Here is a 21,508-nt window from a genome sequence, read left to right on the forward strand (position 1 = left end):
CAGGTATGGGTGCCGAACAACTAGAGTGCAACCTGTACTCTTGGTCTTTTCCGATTTGCATTACTTGGCCCATCTTCCTCGTCCCTGTATCCTTGCAGTTATGGGAATGGTAGACTTTACATACAAAGTCTGGGTAAGTGTTCCTTAAGGGGAAGTCAGCTCTGAACAAAGCCGTAGGAAGTGATGGGCTCTCAATAGTGTTTTATGCAAAATGTGCAGAAGGAATGTAGTGAGGATCTACTGCAAGTATGCAAGGGCGCAATAGAACTCCATGAATACCGGGTTATTGTTCTACAAAAAAGGAGATACGCATGAACTCAGATATCAGAAACTATTCACTCTCCTAAACAGAAAGGATAAGTTATTAGCAAAAGTAATATATAACCGACTATGCATCATGTATTTTCTTAATCTTCATAAAGACTAAATGTGCATTATACCTGAAAGAAAAACGCTAAATCTGTTGACAGTTAGCGTTGTTCTGAGTTAGAGTAAAGGACAGGAATCAAGGTTGAGCATATTTTCCCTGGACTTTGAAAAGGTCTACAACTGAGTGCCACACTCGTTCATGCTCCAAGTTGTAAAGGAGAAAGTTTGCTCGGACCTTCATATGAAAATTGTACAAATATATGCTGGAGTTGACAGTCAAATACAAATCAATGGCTTTTTGAGCAAAAACATAAACATAACATGTGTGGCAAGACAAAGATGGGCACTATTACAATGTGCACAATAGACCCTTACAAAACACACTAAGACAAGATGGACAAATTAAAGGAGCAGAGAGGTTCCAGGCAATGATGGAATTCAAGCAAAAGACGTAGGCTATATAGCTGATGCTAACATGCTGAGCAGAGATGCCCAATCCATCTGAAGATCCTAACAGACCGACAACTTTTACCCAGCTGCAGCCTTCAAATTTAACAAAGAGAGGTGCTATCTATACACATCTGTGATCAGGGACAACCTGGCAACGTTCATCATAAAACGAGTGTATGAAGGAGTCAATGTATTAGGACAACACTTTGTCAAAGATCTCACAAGCAAAGAATTGTGGACAAATTTAGAAAAGTTCAAAGAAAAGAAACTCTATGGAAATGGAGACAATTGACATAGGCAGGGAAAATACAGCTAATTAAAAAAAGTAGTAATATTGTTTTATGGATCCATCTCCCTTATGGACAAAGTAGACATTCAGAACCTGCAGGGGAGCATCTTTATTGTAATTTGGGGAACCAAAATGTATCACGTGAAAATGCAAACAATATATATCAAAGATGAAAAAAGGGGATGAACATTCCCAAACACAGAACTCTTTCTAACATTAGACTACAACTGTTTTTGTGTAAACATAGTTGTAAGCCCAGAACATAAGCAGCAGTCAAAACATTAAGCTTATGGATAAATGTGATATCCTCTCATGTTCACTCTACTCTTTTATAGAGCATTGACTAACTTCGTGCCACTGGTCCTTTCTCTCCCATCAGAACATCTCTTCAACCCAAACTCTCCTCTTCTACTTGATCTCTTTGTTCCTCACTTGAAAAGCCAAACACTGCTGGAAGATGTGTGCATCTGACAGCATACTCACCCTATCTTTGTGCCACTCATCTTGCAACTCTCTATTACTCATCTTACAACTCTATATTACAACTCTCTATTACTCTCTGTGAAAAAAGTGTGCTTTTCAGCCCTCAGTCTGGTGCCCATCACCAATGTCACCTATTTAAGCTGCACAATACCATCTTTTCACCTCATGCTCCTGACCCCATCCCTCTCATCCCCCTGATCTTCTTAACCATAAACCCTTTCTATTACTCTGCCTCCCTCGGGTCCTCTCCCTCATCCCACCTCTATGTTCCATCTTATTGACTCTGATACTGCTAAATGTCTGTCTTGTGCCTATCTTTCGTCTTCACCTTTCGAGCCCATTGCTTCTGCTCTATTTCCATTCTTAATTAATCTCTCGCTATCATCTTCTGTTTGTCCTCTCCTCTTTCAAACATGCCGCTATCATCCCTTTCTTTAAAATCCCCCATTGGACTCCTCTCTCAGCTCCAACTTTCATCCTAATTGTTTACCCCCTTTCTTGTCTAAACTGCTTGAAAGGATCTTCGACTTTTAAGTATGATATGATAGGTTATTTATAACATTCTTAATACCCAGAGGTTACTAAACGTGGAGACGGGGATCGAACCTGCGTTGCTCCATGTAATCTTGCTTCCAAGGCGAGCACATTGCCTCTGAGCTATCCTCCAGAGAAGTCTTTTTTTTCTTGCACCTTCACTCTTTCCTACCTCCCTGCTTTACTACATGTTTCTAATTAAATTCTTTTCACCAGTCACAACAAACTATCTTCCATCTGCATTCATCTTGACCTATCTGCTGCTTTTGATACTGTCCATCACTCCATCATCCTTTCTTCCCCAGGTTTAGCTGGCTCTATTCTTCAGTGGTTCCAGTCCTATTGCTCTGATTGACCTTATTCCGTTTCATGGACTGGCAAGTTTTCTTCTTCTCGTTCCATGCTTTATGGTGTCCTCCCGGGTTCTGTTCTTGGTCCTTTGCAGTTCCCTCTCTGTGTTATTCCTCTTTCTGACCTCATCAGTTCCTTCAGTTTCTTTTGCCATTTTTAGGCAGATCTTTTTCTCCTTTTCCTCCTTCTCTGAACCTCTTCACTCTTCTGTCATGTCTTGTCTCTCAGCCATCCATCCATCCATGTAAGGCCTCTCATTTTCTCCATCTCAATTCTTCTGAAACTGCCATTGTTTACTTCGCGTATTCCTCTTCTTCTCCTTCCCACTATTCTTCTTGGTCATTGTTTTCACCAGACTTTTCTTTCTTTCTGTTCTTCTGCTTGAAATGTTCATGTCATCTTTGATGCATATCTTTCCTTTTCATTTCACATCACTAACATTGCCTATATCTTCAGTTTTCATCTCTATTACCTATCCCGTGTGACCCCGTGTGACCCCTTTTCTCTCATTTCATGCTACTATACTTTCCATCTTCTCTCCTAACTCTCCTATCTATTCTCAACTTAACTACTGCTTTGCCTTGTTACTTGGTCTCCCTTAGTCTCATCTAATCCCTATTTGTCTCCGCTTTTGACTCCACAGTCATCTATGGCCCCTTTTTCTCTCTGTTTCCTTATTTTCTTTCAATTTGTATCTTCTTTTCCACTTTCTTTGCACCGTCTTAAGTTTCTTTAAGTCTTGTCTTCTCTAGTCTACCTTTACTCCCCATCCTGCCCCCCACAGTCGCAATCCTGTTCTCTTAGCATAAACCACATTTAGCCGCTTCTCATTTTTGCTCTTCCACTTTACCAGCTTCAGAACATTGGAAAACGTTACCCCTTGATATATGCTCTTCCACTTCTCCACGTCTTTCAGACCCATCTAGAAGATCATGTTCTGTCTCTTCTTTACAATACATTTTGTAGCGTTGTCATCTTCATCTGTTAAGCGCTTTGCAGACAGCGCTCTATATATTTCAATAAATACAAACGTTGCAGGGTGGTTGTTAAGACAATTCAAATAATAGACAGCACGTGATTATTACAGCGACACAGAGACGCTACTGGGGCACCCAAAATGTATCCATTAACTGGTGATTACCGAAACACATCTTATACCTGGTAAGAGAAGATGGATCCCCAGCTCCAAATGAAATCTAGGTGAAAAAATGTTAATTAAAGCCTGGGGCTTCATCCAAGTAGTAAAAATTCCTAAAGGCCATGCCAGCTACCAAACAAAGATTTGCCACTCAGAGATTTTAAGCATAACAAAAAAAACATTTCAAAGTCTCCAGAATGCTCAAGGCTAACATGCACACATGATTAAAAAGTAGTTCATTTCCAATTAAACTCATGTTTGTGCCCTAGGTAATGGCCACAAAATCTTTTAAAGACTTTAGCAAAATTCTCCTCGGAACATATACCTGTAATGATGCAAGAAGTGCTTAATGTGGAAGAGTGTTTGCACTCTGCCATCTATTGATAAAGTAGCAGATGGCATTTGGCACTAACACAGATTAAATGGATGGTTATTATTATGATTATTGTATCTATTGAGCGCCCAACTAGCTTCAGGAAGCAATGGAGAGCTTTACAATCATAGGGGGAATACCAAGAGTATGGAGCAGAAAAACAAGGGGTTGGTATTTAAGTTAGGACCAGGGGACAGAGGGCAATTGTCAGCAATGGATCTACAAGTAAGAAGGGGAGGAAATAGTGGGGATAAGATCACCCAGTCTCAGGTATGATGTGGGAGTGGATGGTGTATGGACCTAGATGTTAGAGAGGAGCCATCCCCTGAAGAGGATGGCCCTGAGGTCCAGCTTGCACTGTAGAAATGAGTGGGCAAGTCAGATGTTGATGGGGAAGAGGTTACAGAGTCTTGCGGCATAGACAGAGGAGGGTTGTCTACTGGCTTTTTCCTTCCTTCACCGGTTCAGTTCTAGTCTGCTCATGCCCCTGCTATTGGTGGCTTCTTGGCCTCCGGAGATGCTGAGATTATCAATGAGGTAGCTTTATGACTTCAGGGGGACAGCCTTGTAGATGGTGAAGCAGGATTGGATGTTGGATATTCGGGTATTCAGTGTTGTTGGTCAGCAGTAGGAATTAAATCTTGGAGGCGTTGAACTTCTAGTAAGCACTGCACATCCACAACTGCATCAAAGAGAGGCAGGCCTTAAACCTGTGGATGTATTCAATTGGAGGATATCTTGAGGTAGAGCTGCATGTCATCTGAGCATTGGAGGAGGTGGATGTTGTGTTTAGCGAGGAGGGTTCTAAATGTTTCTATGTAAAGATTGAAGATCACAGGGGAGAGGATGGATCCTTGGAGGACCCCACACAAGATGAGTAGTGTTTAGTGATATCCATTGTACAAACTGCTGGTGATTAGAAAGATCCCACTGATCCCCATGCAGTGATTTCTTGGTAAGTGTCTGGTGGTCTACTGTGTCAAATGCTGCACCCAAGCGAAGTACCCGGAAGTACCAGCTTGGCCGCATCCTCTGTGTCTTCAGCATCAGATTTGAAGCTTCAATTTTTGCTCAACGGTATGAAAACGACCTTTTGGCTCATTCCTGAACTGCAACATCATTGGAAGTACTTTGTACTAAACAACTACCTTTCTTTTTTCTATCCAGGCTTTAATAAGAGCGTTTTAGCTCTTTAACTACAGGAGCCCCGCCCCTCTTGTGAATATCCATAAAGGGTAGATCGTGCGCGTGCACCCGCGCGTGCGCACCCAAGCAAAATACCCAGAAGTGCCCGTTTGGCCGTGCTTGTTTCGCTTTTTGAACGGGGCTCCCAGTGTTTGTAATAGTGCTTCTTTGTTTCAGGTGAATGGCTGTGTCCTAATTTGCTCAAAAACATTTACATCTCACCTTTACCTATGTAAAGAGGTGTATTCACTTTGAAGACTGGCATGCCTCCTCCAGCCCTTATACTTACCAAGGCTTTAATGAATTCACCGACCACCAATAGCAAAGGGATGGCTGCAGCACAATCATGTTCTATGCTGCTGACTCCATCAATTTAAAAACTGACGCCTTTTTCACACATAGCCTCCTCGAACATGGATATACAATCCTTTTACAAGGAGCCAGATACAGGCAATGGACCCTCTATTGCCTGTATGGATGAGTCCTTAAGTTAATCGCAATGTGCCTCAGTTGCTACAGTCAAACTGATAATTGACAAGAAGCCTGCAGTGGACAAGACTACTCACATTAGCGCACCTATGGCGCAATCAACTACCTTGTCCACATTCTCTTCAATGGAAAAGCCATCATTATCGAATACTGTCCAACCTAGTTATTATCCAAACAGCTCTATTACTGACAGTGCTCTTTTGAAAAATGCGCTTACTGCCCCCATTTCTTCTGTTGATATAAACTCAAACACACCAGAGCCAATTGACATGCCTGTGATTGATCTGGAGCTGAATGGCTCGTGTTTCTCTGCCCATGCATCCATTCATAACCTCTCTAGGTCACAAGACCTTTTCCCTGATTTGAATAATTCAAATTCTGCCTTGGCGGTTTCTCATGCAGCTCCCACTCCCCGTCAACCGTGTGAATCATCTTTGCATTTTAAATCCCCAGGTCAATCAGACTCCTCATCCAACTTGTTAGAAATTACACTTAATGCTATGAATTTGGCCATACACTCGATGACCAGACTTTTTGACACACTTGATGCAAAATTAACACTCCAATCTGCCCAATTGGATCGTATTCTAACTTGGCAAAATCACTTTCATATTTCTCAAAGTCATGAAGCACGAGCCAAGGATGCTCCTTTACGATCAATCACTTCCATGACCTCGGTTTCTTGTCAAACCACTACTGTTTTTTAATTCCAATCCTACTGTTCCAATAATGGGTCCCCTCGTCTCTAATATCACGGCCCATATGCTTCCTCATTTTGTTGATATTATTCATGATGGATCAGTAAAATTGTCAAATGTTATGTTACACACTTACCTCCCACAGATACTAACCCCTCTTTATGAGTATCTATACCCAATGCTAAACCTGCATACACGATTTTCCAAGCAAACAACTTTCTGAAGTTTTTAAATCCTTGACTGACTTATCAACAGAAAAAACCCAAAAATCGCAAATCTGTCAAAACTTCATCAACAAAAACCAAACAATTTCTCAAATCATTAAATCAAGCCAAGAGAGTTATATCTACTGCCTTGGAAGCTGTTACTCAGAAGTACGCGTGATTAGCGCATGACAAGAAAATGCTGTCCATTTCAAATTCCAACTTGAACATTCCTCCTTATGCTCCACTTGATCAATGAGTGCCGCTGCAACTGTAGATGTGGAAGATTCTCAGTCACCGTCTTGAGAGGATATCTTCCAACCTAAGGTTGTTCCATCTAACAAAAATCCTCTGCAATGCTCCATTGAATTGTATAGGCAAGAAATTCAAAAAGCAGTCGATGTTTACATGGCTGCGCAACCATCACAAAAATACATTTCCACTCCTTTGGTTACCAAACAGACTGTAGACTCCCATGTCCAGTTTGCCAGTACATCTCGAACGAGTTCTCATCCTCTTACTATTACCAAGGGTGATCTTGCCAAATTGCAGAGTGCTAACTCACCCCAGCCTGTCATTACACCTCGGGTGAGTTATGATCACACATGGCAAATAAAGGCAACATCGCCACAAGTACAAGCAATCTCCCAACATTTGAACATACACAGAAGCCATCTTCCATTCAGCACCCAGCTATCCATACAAATGAAGGCCTGCTTTATTTAGCCTCTTTCACACCCGAGATATTACACCTGATTGACTCTGCCCTAAAGAATACTCAGGAGACATGCAATCCCATAATGGCAAAATCAGCCAGAAAACAGCCCTCTTCTTCCTTGCAAAAAAATAAATCCACCCGCTCCATGAAACGTCCAGCACCTTTCTATCTGCTGTTGTTTTGTAGGCTGATACCATTCACCCAATATGACCTGAACCGGAAATCTATCATGGAGATTTTCTCTGAAATTCCAGCATTAGAAGATAATGCCTCTTCATACATCGAATTGGTTGAATTTACGCAAAAAACCAAGATGAGCTCCGTCGAGATATGGATGAACTCCCGATTGGTTCAAAACACCATATGGCTAGCTAAATCACAACTTTATACCATGGGCTTCATCCTTTTGGCAAGTTCTTCTCCTAATAACAATCTGAGCTTTGGGCATGCCATCCCTCTGTTACAATCTGCCCTGAGACCAGAATCTAAGCCATGTCCAACTATGCCAGCACAGGTAGCCTCACAATGTGTTTGTAAATGCTCTGAAACCCAGCGTTAACTAGACCAAGATCATTCATCTAGTATGCTCTCATTGCTTAGCTGGAACTCTAGGGGCTTCAAACATTTGCTAAACAACCGTTCACTTGAAATCAATAGTCATGACATGATCCTTCTACAGGAGACGTGGCTTACCTCCTCTCCTGTATGGGACAATCATGACGTGTATCTGAATCTAGCCCCCAAAGCAACATAAGGCCATCCAACCTCTGGACTGCTAATTGAGGTGAAAAAACATCCTCACAGTACTTCTGAGTGATGAGCTGCTACAAATCCTTTCATTCAGATGATAAAACTTCATCTCCATGAGACAACCTATGCTTTGGTGAACATATACTGAAATCCCATGGGGATATCTGATGAATATTTCTTTAAAGACCTCAACTATATGATGAAATGCATATCTTTGGACTCTGATGTCTCGCACATAATTGCGGGGGACTTGAATATCCATTGCCTATGAACACATTCCTCCCGATCTATGGGAAGAGTATCAAAATGGCTTCACTTTGTCAAAACCCGTAATCTTCAAATGCTTAATGGCTCTCTTAAAGCTGACATTCCATCAAACCCCACATGGCACAGGGGAAATAGTCTCGCAATCACTGATTATGTCTTTGCTGATTCCATCCTTGCAACTCAAGTCACTGATTTTTTGCGTCCTGTCAACTGATTTCAGTGATCACAACATGCTCCAAAGGACATGGACTGCTAAAAACCTGTGTAAATCTCTTCCACAAAACTCAACCAAGAGTTATTTAACAATTAATTCCAGCTGAAATAGACTACGCTTGTCTGAAACTTCTCTGCTTGTGTTTAGCAACCATCTAGTGTCAGAAATTCATAAGAGCATTAGCGCTGAAGCAGACTGTGAAATTATATATTGCAACCTGATCCAGCTTTTTCAATCCAATTTGCGCAACCTTTCAAAACTGTACCAACATTGCATGCATACAACTAAGATATAAGAGAACAGAAAACCTTGTATTGACTTCAAAAGCGTAAAGCCCTTAAATTGACTGACAGCTCCCGGGGAGCTGTTCTGATTCAACTAAAAACCAAATATAAGAACTGGCTCCGTAGTCGAAAATCTCTCTTATATCAACTTGACAGTGCAAAAATGCTGAGTGTAAACTGCAAACTAAAAACACACCTGAAGTATGGTCAGCCATTAATTAAACAACCACAGGGCCTCAAGAGGCCTTACAATCTCAATGGGTAACTGAACGAGACTGGATTTCTTATTATTAACAGCTTTATGCTTCCCCAGATGCAAAAAAGTACTCCCTTTCTGTAACAGACAATCCAAGATTCCGCTTGATGTTCGATAAAGAAAATATTTTATTTTACATTCATAAAGCGAGCCGCTTGAGGGCCCCGGGTCCTGACTGTCTCTCAAACTTTCATTTCAAATAACATCCGGAAATTTGGGCTGAGGTGTTGTATAACATTTTTAAAGATGTAAATACCACCCAGCAAGTACCTCAATCATGGAAACAGTCCATAGTTCTGCCTATGTATAAAAAAGGTGATCAATGCAAACCCTCCAGCTATCATCCAATTGCACTTTTGGACGCCCCTGGGAACATTTTCCGTCGTATAATTCTACAAGACTTAAACAAGTGGTCCTCTGATATGCATATGAGAGACCCCTTTCAATCTGGTTTTGTGACTGGATTAGGGACCTCTCTCAACCTTAGTGCTTTAATTATGATTAAGTCATATTGTGCCACTCGGAAACAACCGCTATATCTAGCATTCGTAGATTCCCGAGTGGCATTCGATTCCATCGACCGCCTCTATTGTTTGAGAAACTTTCCCATTACAACTGTCCCAGCTTGCTTCTCACCCTAATCAGACTGCTGCACACGAACACAACTATGCAGGTGAGACTTACATTGGACTCTTGTCCTCATGTTTTTCGACTGAACGGGGCCTAAATCCGGGGTGCATTTTGCCATCTCCTTTGTTTCATCAGTTTATTCTAGATATGGCCAAAACATTTAAATCTACTATGTCAGATGTTCCAAAACTAGGCCTTCAACGCATTGCATGGCTTCTTTATGCTGACGACCTTGTCTTTCTATCTCAGACCCGAAGGGGTTACAAAATCTTCTTGATGGATTGGATAAGTACGCCCACGACAATAATCTGCTTATAAACACAGACAAGACACAAATAGTCATTTGTAACAGCATCATGAAAAACAGAACCAACTCTAAATATAAGTGGTCATTACAACACTCTGAACTCAAAATAGTGATGCAATATAAATATCTTGGTGTGCCATTTAATAATTCAATGTCAGATGCTGCCTTTGAACAGACCTTAGATCTAAAACTATCAACATTAATCTCACAGGCAAATGTCCTGATGTATAAACATGGCACATTTTCCTGTACGCATGTCATGATGTTTTTCCAATTCTCTTGTATGGAGTCGAAGCCAGACGCATGCACAAAAGTCCTCGGATCTCCTTGAGCAGAGATTCTGGAAACAAGTACTAAAACTCCCAAATTGTACACCTCTCTCGATCATACGTTATGAATTGGGTTCTCTTTCCCTACATGCTCACGTTTTATGGAAAATGATTGCACTGCTACGTAAATGTCTCTTGGGTCTTTGATCAAATAATATATTGAGTGTCGTTGCATACTATCTCTTGTAATCTGATCAAAATGTCCCTTGCAAGTGGCTGACTTGTGTTTTGGATGCATTATCAGATTCCTCAATAACTTTAGAGCTTCTTTTGCAGAATCCCTCTGGAGCAAAGGATACATTATTCAAACTCAATTGGATAAGACATGTTTCTAAATGCAAATCATATCAAGACTTCAATGGGGCTCATTTCGGTCATAAAAGATTTTGTAGCATGGCAGATTATCTAGTAAAGTGTCCAGCCCCTCACATTCGTCATCAATATCTCCATTTCAAGTCAAATGTATGGCCAACTACTGCAGTGTTAGCAAAAAGGGGTCCGATTCCAAGAGATCAGAATTTCTGTCAGTTTTGTGCTGATATCTTGCAACTAGAAACCTTACAGCATCTCATTGTTGACTGTCCTGCTCTGTCAAGCAAACGTTATTTATATTTCAAAAATGTGATTTGTAATTATCGATTTTTAGATTCCAAAAGTATATGGCAGCTAATATTCTCTAACACTAGGCTTGCTATAAAAATAGCTGTAGTTCACTTCCTTGAAGCAATTTTTCCAGCATAATTGAGAAAAAGGTACAGACCCACTCAAGCTGCCTTTGCAACTACTGTCTTTGTCTTAGAAGGTTTGCACTCTAATGAGCATGCCTTGGATTAACCATCAGGAAACTAATATGATACTATGAAGTTTCAAGTGATGCCTTCCTCTTTTGAAAATTGTACAATGTTTTGAGCTGTTTGCCATAATTTTGCAATTTTGTAATTTTGTCTGAACTTTTATTTGTTTATATTTCACACATTTTATCTGTCAATATTTTGGAAGAATTGTTCTGATATTTTATCTGAATTGTAAAAGGAAACCTGTTAATGTCAGTTCTGGTTAATCAAGACAAACCTTAACATGTATTAATTTCTTAATTTGAAAGGGTGCTATTCTCAGCAAACCAAATTAAAACAAATAATGTTGCTAAGAGGTCAAAGAGAACAAGGAGGTAAGCATGGCCATCATCAAGGATTTTTGAATGCATTGTTGATCACCTTGTTGGTAGCCTTTTCTTGTGCTGCTTTACTCACCGAACGGAGAGTCCCCAAAGACAGTATGCCTGGATTTCTCAAGGATTTGCTTGAAGGAGCCTGGTTGGGGCCTCCAACCAAGGCTCCTCTCTGCGAGGGAAAGAAGAACTTTTTTGCGATATGACTCTCTGTAGTGCCGTATAACTAACAGAGAGACTGATCACATAAAAGAGCGGGGAGAACTGCACCGCCACGGACCCAGCTGAAAAGAAAGGAATAGTGATGAGTCACCAAGAATATAAAAAGTAATGTCCTTATTATTAATAATCGGCTATAATTACCTTTAATCTTCTCCCCCCTATCCTATACTGATCGAACAGGAACTGAGCAACAGCCACCCCCTAGAAACAGAGAGCAGAATCAGATAACAAACCCCTTAAAGAAATGAGGATAAGTAAAATGGTGTGTTTCTTACCACTGTGGAGTATAAAGATGACAAAAATCCAAGGGGAAAACAACGAAAGTATAAAATAAAAAAAAGGGAATTTTAGTAGGGTAGCATTTGCCCGGGCGACACGAGGAGCGCACTAGGGACGGGATGGTGCACTTCAGGAGAGCGTCCCGATGTGCACTGAAAGGTAGGAAGTCCAGGTAATGAAGAGGAATCCCCAAACAGGACAAAGGAGATGAAGTGGTTTACAAGCATACAGTAATTCCTTAGTATCAGCAGAAGGGAGAGTCCCCTTTAATATGGGAGCAAGGATGTTGTTGATGCAGGGTTTGGAACACAGGAAACAAACAAGGTGAAAATCGAAATCCAAAGGCAGTCCGTATACAATGAGCAGAGTTTGGCAAACAGGAGGAAGAACGCTGTTGAGTCAAATCCAAAGGCAGTCCGTATACAATGAGCAGAGTTTGGAACACAGGAGGCAGAACAAAGTTGAATCAAATCCAAAGGCAGTCCGTATGTGAAAAGCAAAGTCTATTACACATGAAGCAAAAATGAAGCAGTTTAAACAAGGAGGATGACACGGAGGTCAAAGTTGCGCCGGTAGCAACTGCAAACAGAAGCAGCGTTCAGTAACCTGCCATTCACTATATCAGGAAGGAGGAGTGACCCGGCGAAAACGAGGCTCTGGTGTCTCCATACAGAGGACTACACCAAGAGTCTAAGGATCATGGGAGTTGTAGTCCGTAAAGGTGAAGCATGCCTTTTCCTCCTAGAAAACCGCCAGCAGTTCAGAAATGGAGCCACAACATTCCTTATGCCGCAGTTAAGTGCAATGCGACGCCTGCAAAACCTGGGTTTGCCTTTATTGTGTGATGACGTAGACACGGGAGCCCCCCTGAGTGGAGGTCGTAGTGTAACATGCTGCATCTGTGTCTGAAGCCAGATTGGTAGGACTGAAAGAGGTTGTTGTGGTTGTGGTGTTGGACGAGTTGCGTGGCTACTGCTTTTTCTAGAATCTTACGTACGAAGGGAAGTTGGGTGATGGAGCAGCAGTTCAAAAGTTCATCTGGGTTAAGTGTTGGTTTATTGAGCAGTAGCAGGAGTTGTCCGGTTTTGAGGGACAAGGGGAAGGTGCCTTGAGTTATGGAGTGTTTGATGATTGTCAGGTAAGGGAGGAGTTCTTCAATCGGAAATGTCTTGAGTATGGAAGCAGTGAGGATGTTGTCCGTATATGATGTGGCCTTGAGGAATGCTAGAATGGCAGTGAACTTTTCCATAGTGACTATCGTGAAAGTTGTCCAGGTAGTTGTAGTTTTGCGAGATTGGATGTCACTTGTACTATTGGTGTCTATGTGTTGTTGGATCATGCTGATCTTATTAATGCAGAAGGTGTTGATGGCGGTAGATTTCTTGATGGATTGTGGGACAGTGGGTCGGGAAAAGAGTTTATGCAGCGCTTTATGGCTTTGAAAAGGGGCCTGCTTTTATTATAGGCCTTGGCTAGGGTGTATTGGTAATAGTTGGCCTTGGCAGGGGTGGTCAGTGGTGTGTGTGTTAAAATGACAGAGTCATTACATTTGGACCATTTCACATTTCCCAGCTACAGAATCCTGTAATGATAGACATATTTTAATTGGAACCTTTCTAAATGTAATGGATTCATAGTTCCAATTAGAGGTTTTGAATGATTGTAAGTGGTGAAAAAGTGGAAAACTGGCTTAAAAACCATCCCACTAGAGTCCAAATGGTGGCTTGGTGTAATGTTTCAATTCCCTATGCATCCTTTTAGAAAGATTTCAGTATAAGGATGGCTGTGCAAATGGCCAGTTCCTAAATGCACAGACATTCTGAGATAACTGTGTACAAAGGTTTCTGTGGAGTTTGCACTCCTCACATCTGACACAACACCGTTAGCTTAGAGAACACAGCTGTAAGGGAAACCTACCTATATTATAACAAAACACACCGTACAACAAATCCATCGCAAAAAAAACAGTATTGTTCTCCATGTTTGCTTATTGCAACGGTTTTCCCTTTGCTCGTGTGTAATCTCCTGCTGTAAATCCCTCTGTTTCCATTGCATCCGTGTCCAGTTAATGGAATCATGTGTCTCCTACTCCTTTTCCCTCTGCTTATTTTCTCTCCCTCTCTCTCACTCCATCTCGTTATGGATGGGATTATGTATTAATCACGAGCTGCTGTCTAGATCACTGGTCCTTAATGCAGAAGGGATTCACGCAAGGACTATCTGAATTTACTGGCCCGGAAAAGCTAGTTCTTGAAATTATAATAGTTTGACTTTCTCCTTCCGTGTGGCACTGAGAAAGTGCATATATTAACAGATAACATACGATTGCAAAACGCGGCGGAGAGTGGGTGCCTTTTGGGCAGAAAACAAATTAATATCCATTCCCCTCGGTTAGTGTTCATGAATATTCAGGTTAACGTAATGAGATGCACATTTTAACAACTTTTAAAATGTTGTGCCTGGCATAACCTGAAGCCCAACTGTCTAAATGCATACCATGTCTCGTTAAAGTGGTGCCACGCAATATTTGCAATCGAAGGAAGCCCTGGAAGCAAAAAGCACAATGTTTTGTAAATGTTATTGCTTTTGACATTCAGAGAAATTTGAAAGCTTTGATCTATGGCACTAAAATATGGAACTGACATTGCTAGGATGTCATTTTCTGTTTCTGCTCAGAGTGCTCCTGCAGTACCTGACAGGTACTAAATGACGAGGACAGTTTCCTGCATGTTCGTTGCTGCTGGAAAAGATACACAAGGAAAACATCTTGCAGATTTGGGGAGCTGCGGTGCTTCATGCACCCCGTAATATAAGCATCCCCTACAAATTTTGATCGTTAAGACTTTTTCTTTTTGCATAGCTTGCCAGTGTACAAGGGTGGGATGCTCTTGCATATCACAGATTGTTTGCAACCCACAACAACCTACTCAAGGGCACTTGTGAGGCACCGCCATAGCTATTGTTGGTAGCAGGTGAAAATAGTGCGAGTACCTGAGCATCTAATAACAGTGCCTGGCAAAATCTTAAAACGTATATACAAACCAAAAACTTTGGCTTAGCTAATGCTTGTTTTAAACAACGCTTCAGTGGCTTTGCCAATGCTTGTTTTTAACAGGACTTCAGTGAAGGACATGCAGAGTGCTAATAAATCAAGTGGCTGAAGGCAGGTCTTGTAAAGTATTTTTATTACAGCAGTAGCATGTCTACAAGTTCAATTAAGTTATTAACTCTCAACAGACTGCTTTGAAAAAACATTGGAAGGCACTTTGAGTGCAAAGTCTGATGGTAAGGCCTAATTAAAGCAAGCTCAAGGAGTTTCCATGAGGAGGTGTTTCATGGGCAGAGGCAAGAATGGGTGGTAATGGCCATAGGCATTAGCATGGCCGTGGCGGGGTAATGGATGGGCTCATAACCAACCAAACAACACATACAGACTCTGTGTCCCTCATTGTATGCCATTCCCCCCATGTGTACTCCAATGCATTAGTTTTGGCTTATCAGTGTTGCAAGGGACACCTAATAGTTCAAACTAAAAAACAGAACCACAAGTCCTAGAACTCAAGTGCTGGTGTCTGAAAAGGCAAAACTGGCTGAAAGTGTCCACTTGGCAGCCATGCGTTTCCAACCCTGCTTGCAGCATAGTAATACTTAGCATACATCTATACATAAAACACACAGACACACTCCTACGTAACTAACTGTCACATAGAAACAACCCATGCATTGGACCATACACATGAAATGGCATCCAATCTACACATAAAACACACATACACACTCCTGCATAACCAACAGTCACATAGAAACAACCCAGGCACTGGACCGTACCAATAGGGATACAATAAGCCAGTGCATGCAACCAACCATATGCAAACCAACACACACAGACACCAGTTTCTCCTGGTTCTGGACCTATCCTATCCCTGTACCCTCACTAACCAAGGCTGTCCTCTGTCTTGCAGAGGCGCGTGAACACATGGAGACTGTCCTTGGGTGGTAGCAGTGCACAGTATAAATCAACATAACATAACATAACATAAAGGGTAATGATAAAATGTAGCGCTTGCAACGTAAATGCCGCCGAAAAAGGAAGAACTGTGTAGATTTGTGGGGCCCTAGCCGGCAAAGCTGTGTGGGCCCCCCTAATTTGCATATATAAAAACATCAGTAATATCACAGAATGAGTATTTAGTACGCAAAGGTATTATGGGAAGTTAAATGAAAAACATTTTGCCATGCATAAGGTAGTAGACCAATACACCAACATCCAGTTTGTGAATTGTGACTATTAATATGTGCCTATATGGCAATATTAGAAGTGAAGCTTTTTTTAAAGGAGCAGGCAGTGTGATCTGAATGACTTGTATAGATATCCAATTTGAGCAAATACGGAATAGTGAGATAAAAGGCATTGGCCAGGAGCACTACATTGGGTAAAGAAGTGAAGCCTGTATTTGAGAGCATTATGCAAGTCAAGAACTTGAACACATCTTTTGCCAGATGTAATTGGTAGAAATACTGTTTTCAAAAGTCTTTTTGAAACTTTGGTTTGGAAACAATATCTGACTGTGAACGGCTTTGCAAACATATGGTGATTGTTTTTTGGTAACAGAAAATAACTGCTGTTTTTTTTGCAGAAGTTTCATGATGGTTTTTATTTGTAGTGTGTGTATATTTGGTCCTATTGTCCAAATTAGAAATATGCTTTTATTTGAGAAGCTACAGATAAGGATTATTTTGACTGTCAAAAGAAATACACCTGAAGCGAATAATAACTGTTTATTATGTGCTGATCACTACAAAATGAGAATTAAGTCAATCTCATTAACGTACCCACCTGAGCCTTGATTGGAGGGGTGAGCCGGCAAGAATTGTTTGACAGATGCAGGAATAGCAGGGGATCCTATAGCAGGTTGTAGCAAAGGCAACTCATCAGGTTAGGAGTCTGTTATGAGATGTTATATGTTTATACCTTGCTGTAAATAATATGGCTATGTAATCAACACCAGAAAAATAACCTTAGAAGAAATGTTCCAATAAATATGCTGGCAAAGTGTAAAAGGTGCTCAACTTTTAAACCCAGCAATCTATATTGAAATATTCCCTGGAAAACAAAATCTCAATACGAGACATGTGTTTTGATGACAATTTAATGTGGTCTTGTGGGTAAGTGTCTGCATAGGGAACATGACACAATGAGTAAAGTCCTTGGAGCTCATCCCAAAGCGGTCCCGGGGCTCCGGAGTGTACTCAAGGTACTTCCTCGTGAGAAAGAAGACCGGGGGGCAGGAGGCCCATTCTCGACCTGCGACGACTGAACAAATACATCAAGACCCAGACGTTTCGAATGGTCACTCTTCAGCACGTGTTCGGACAGCTAGAAGAAGGAGACTTTCTGTCGTCGACGCATAATTCCACATACCAATTCACAAGGGACTACGCAAACATCTTTGTTTCATTTTGAACATAATTTCATATTGGAGAAAGAACCTTGGAAGAGTAAGATCAAATTCTGGAAACATTTTATCGATGACATTTTTGGCATCTGGCAAGGAGCAACAGAGGAATTACTAGATTTTCTGGTCAGGAAGGAATTACATTTACATTAGAGATTGGGAAACCCAGCATTCACTTCCTGGATGTTCAAGTGGAAAGAAGTGGTACAGAATTTATCACAAACATCTATAGAAAACTGACTGACGTTAACAGTATCCTAAACTTTGGAAGTTTTCATCCCCTTCATCTCAAGCACAACCGACCATTTAGCCAGTTTTTACACTTGAAGAAAATAACCTCAGACTCCACACTTTAACAATCAGAACAGAACATCATGATAGAAAGATTTAAAATGAGTGGATTTTCGGAACAGATTGTTGATAAAGCAACCCAAGTAACTGACCTCATAACAAGGGAGAACCGGCTTAAAAAACAACACAAGAAGGATACAACTAGGCTTATCCATACTCTCAAATATTCAAGCCAAAGCTATCAAGTGAAAAGAGTCATAGATACCCGAATCTTAACAGACTATTTCCTGTACCACCAATATCAGCATACAAACGGGGAAAGAACTTCAGAGATGGCCTCATTAGAGCTGAAAGAACAAAAAAACCACCATAAACCACCCTGAAAAAACAGAAAATGGGTACATGTGCTTGCCTCAACTGTCAACATTGTTCGAATTTCATAAAAGGCGATCACGTAAGACATCCAAAAAATGCAAAGAAGATAAGGTTGAGGGATTTTGCCACTTGCCATAGTAAGAATGTGATTTAAGCATAAAGATGCCCATGTGGGAAATACTACGTGGGAAAGACAGCATACAAAGCAAGAGAACAATGGACTGAACACAAGTTGAACATCAGAACCGGGAACATTAAATCACTGGTATCTAGACATTTTAAGGAAAATTGGCATAACATCTCACAATTACAGTGTATGATACTGGAAGTGACCCATCCATCCCTAAGAGGAGGAGACATGGCCAAAAGGTTGGCACAAAGAGAACTCTTTTGGATACACAAATTTGACGCAATGACACCACTAGGTCTAAATGAAGATTTCTACATGGTAACATTCTTTTAAGGAACTCAACTATCTATACATCGGACATTCGGTTTATGGATAGCAATTCTGGTTAGTTTGTAATTTCAGATTGAGCAACATGGAAAACACACACTTAACAGTGGGAGTAGTATAAAACTTTACACATTCTAAAACGGGGAACACCTCAGAGAAACATCCTAAATTGTGAGCCTCCTTTTGAGAGACAGATTGATGAACTGTTCCATTTAAACAAATAAATTGTAGGTTTCCAAATCATATATGTATGAATATTAGAATGTATGACAGAATACAGGACACCTGTCTTTAAGTTTTTAAACATTGTTGTGCCTGAACATAAAATGATACAATCTGTAGTCAAAAACGTTGACCAAGTGTGATGTTGGACCCATACAAATCCAAGAAATGTATGCATATAACTTGAGCACCTCTCTGTAATGAATGTGCATATTCTTTAATAATAAAGAACCGCTTTTTTCAATCACAGGTAGATAAATCTCATCAAATCTACAATAATGCAATTCAGAAAATCTGATTGATGTTGGAATCTACACAAATTGTAATTTTGTTAATATTTTTTTTAAATAGTTACACTGGTGTAAGAATGTAGATCTGACTTAATGTTACAAACAACTTGGAGTTATGAACAAATATGTATTATACGTTCTTAGATCCTAAACATGAGTGAACCTCCTGTAGTTATCTTCTCAGTCCCACTTCAACAGGACATTTTCCTAAATAGTCATTTATTCCCTTGCTCACTGTTTTGAACTTTTGAATTACATTGACAATATCAGACTTCACCGCACTCATCATAAATACTTCCTTTTCATTCTTTAACTCATTTTTTGCTTCAGATCTATAATGATACACTTTTTACAGTAACAAGAGAGTTTAATATTTGAATGAAACTTGTCCGCAATAATTCATCTGACTTGAAAAATATTTTTTGACAACCCGTTTTTTATAAAAAAACAAAAATAGCCTTCACTTTACCAACTCATGGATATGAGTTGTTACATTTACATTGACAACCTTAAAAGAGTTTAAATATTGCGTATTGGTGATATTTATCGTTTTTTTTAAATAAACGTACATTTGTTTACATACGTGACGTCATCGCACGTAATTGCGTGATGACGTCCCTACTAAACGCTGCTATTTAAGTTGGCCATTTTGTTTTCTTAAACCAGACACGATCACCGTGAGGAAAAGGACACAACTCCTTTCAACAAGCTTGGGTAAGTGTTAGCTAGTAATTAGTACATTTTTATGAAGGAAGGGTCTATAGATTTAGATATCTGTACACTACAATCTACCTAATATTCTCTATGAAGTTATGCACTTGTGATACCATGTGGTCATTGGAGACAGACTTTAAGATGGCCACCATTTTCACCTAATTCCTTCAATCTCCAGTGGATTACCACTCTAGAAAAGGTTAAGGCCCTTACTCAACATTAAGTCCTACTCTGCATCATTTCTTTTACTTACCAGGGATAATGATAACTTAGAATTATATTTGGCATCTCCCCTAAGGATCTTTGTAGGAATTACAACTGAATATGTTTGATCAGAATGAAGCCCATAGTGCCTATTACTCATAAATTAAATTTACCATTGGCTACTGACCAGTATTCAACTGGGTGTCTTTTAAAATTAAATTTCAAACTAGTGAAAGTTAAAATCAATATTACTGCTTTCTTGAACAGTGATAGTTATTTTCTTGACCTCTATAGACATTTACCTTAACGAGAGCCAGTCCCTATTCCCATGATTTGTGAGGATCAAAAACCTACAGCTACCATCCTTTTGAATAGCAGTTGATCTTTCGGTAAGATTTTTTACCAAACCATTATAGCATATGTGTGTTCAGGAATCAACATCCACTCATTATACCCTTTTTCTCTGAGCAGTTTCTGGTAACAAGGCAGAACACAGAGACTATGTGAAAACCTTTTTTAAAATAGAGATTATAAGGAAAAACAGGCTGAACTGACCGCAGTCAATTACTTTGATCTATCAAATAGACTATCCAGGTCAGTAGTAAACACAACTTGATTATTTAAAACTTAAGATAACTACAGAGTGGTTCAGAAAGGTCTAGTAAAGGATTTTTTGAATTACAATATGGTACTTAACAGACAATTACTATTCAATTGTGACAACAATACCAGATCTTGCAGATATGAGCTTTATTCATCATTGAGCATAAGCTAGAGTATAAGAAATGTGTCTAATGTAGATTTGACGAAAAGTGAAAAGTATTGTTCATAAATTAATTTAGATGTTAATGGAATGTATAATATGCCCCTGAAGAAGAGATGATTCTCGAAACGCATTGTGCCCTTTGAAAATTAAACTATATGTGAAAATTATAATGAATGGTGATCTTGAGTTATTCATTTGAAAAATTTGAAAAAAATGGTTTCGATAATTGAAAAACTGTACATGTTTCATAAATTGTGTTAAAACATACCCTAGACAGTTAGGCTCCATTTTTTAGCTAGTGAATGTGTGCAGGGGACGGGAGTTCCTCTTTTAGGAACTTATTCTGTCTTCATAAACCCACCCAAACACTTGCATCCCATATCATTACGCTCACTCTCTACTCTAAACCATCACTCATTTAGAATGCAGCTATACCCCTGATCAATTCGGCCTAGCTGTTCACATACAAACATAACCCCAGGAACACCTCATCACTCTAATAAAACACAGCTATCCCATGACATTCTGGCCTAGCTGCTCACATAAGCGTTGTACAGGCTTAATGCAGCCAGAGCCCAGTCTGGGTGTCCACCCACCAGACTGCACACATTCAACTGATATCTTCTCCACCTAACGCTAGGATGCAGCTACCATCTGGCAATTACATCAGCTGCAGCCATAACTGGTGCACCCACGCACCCTACGACACATTATATCTCTACTGACCTGGACTGCGGTCTCCGAGGG

At 40.2% G+C, this 21,508-nt stretch overlaps 1 protein-coding gene across 4 annotated transcripts in view; it reads left to right on the forward strand.

Moving 5' to 3' along the window:
- Nucleotides 1–21,508, forward strand: part of ZMAT4 (zinc finger matrin-type 4) — a 2,593,958-nt gene that overhangs the window by 1,074,561 nt on the left and 1,497,889 nt on the right. The gene's annotated exons all lie outside the window — the stretch shown is intronic.

Source organism: Ambystoma mexicanum, chromosome 10 (genome assembly GCF_040938575.1).
Source record: "Ambystoma mexicanum isolate Mex_15411 chromosome 10, UKY_AmexF1_1, whole genome shotgun sequence".
In the NCBI taxonomy this organism is placed as follows: domain Eukaryota; kingdom Metazoa; phylum Chordata; class Amphibia; order Caudata; family Ambystomatidae; genus Ambystoma; species Ambystoma mexicanum.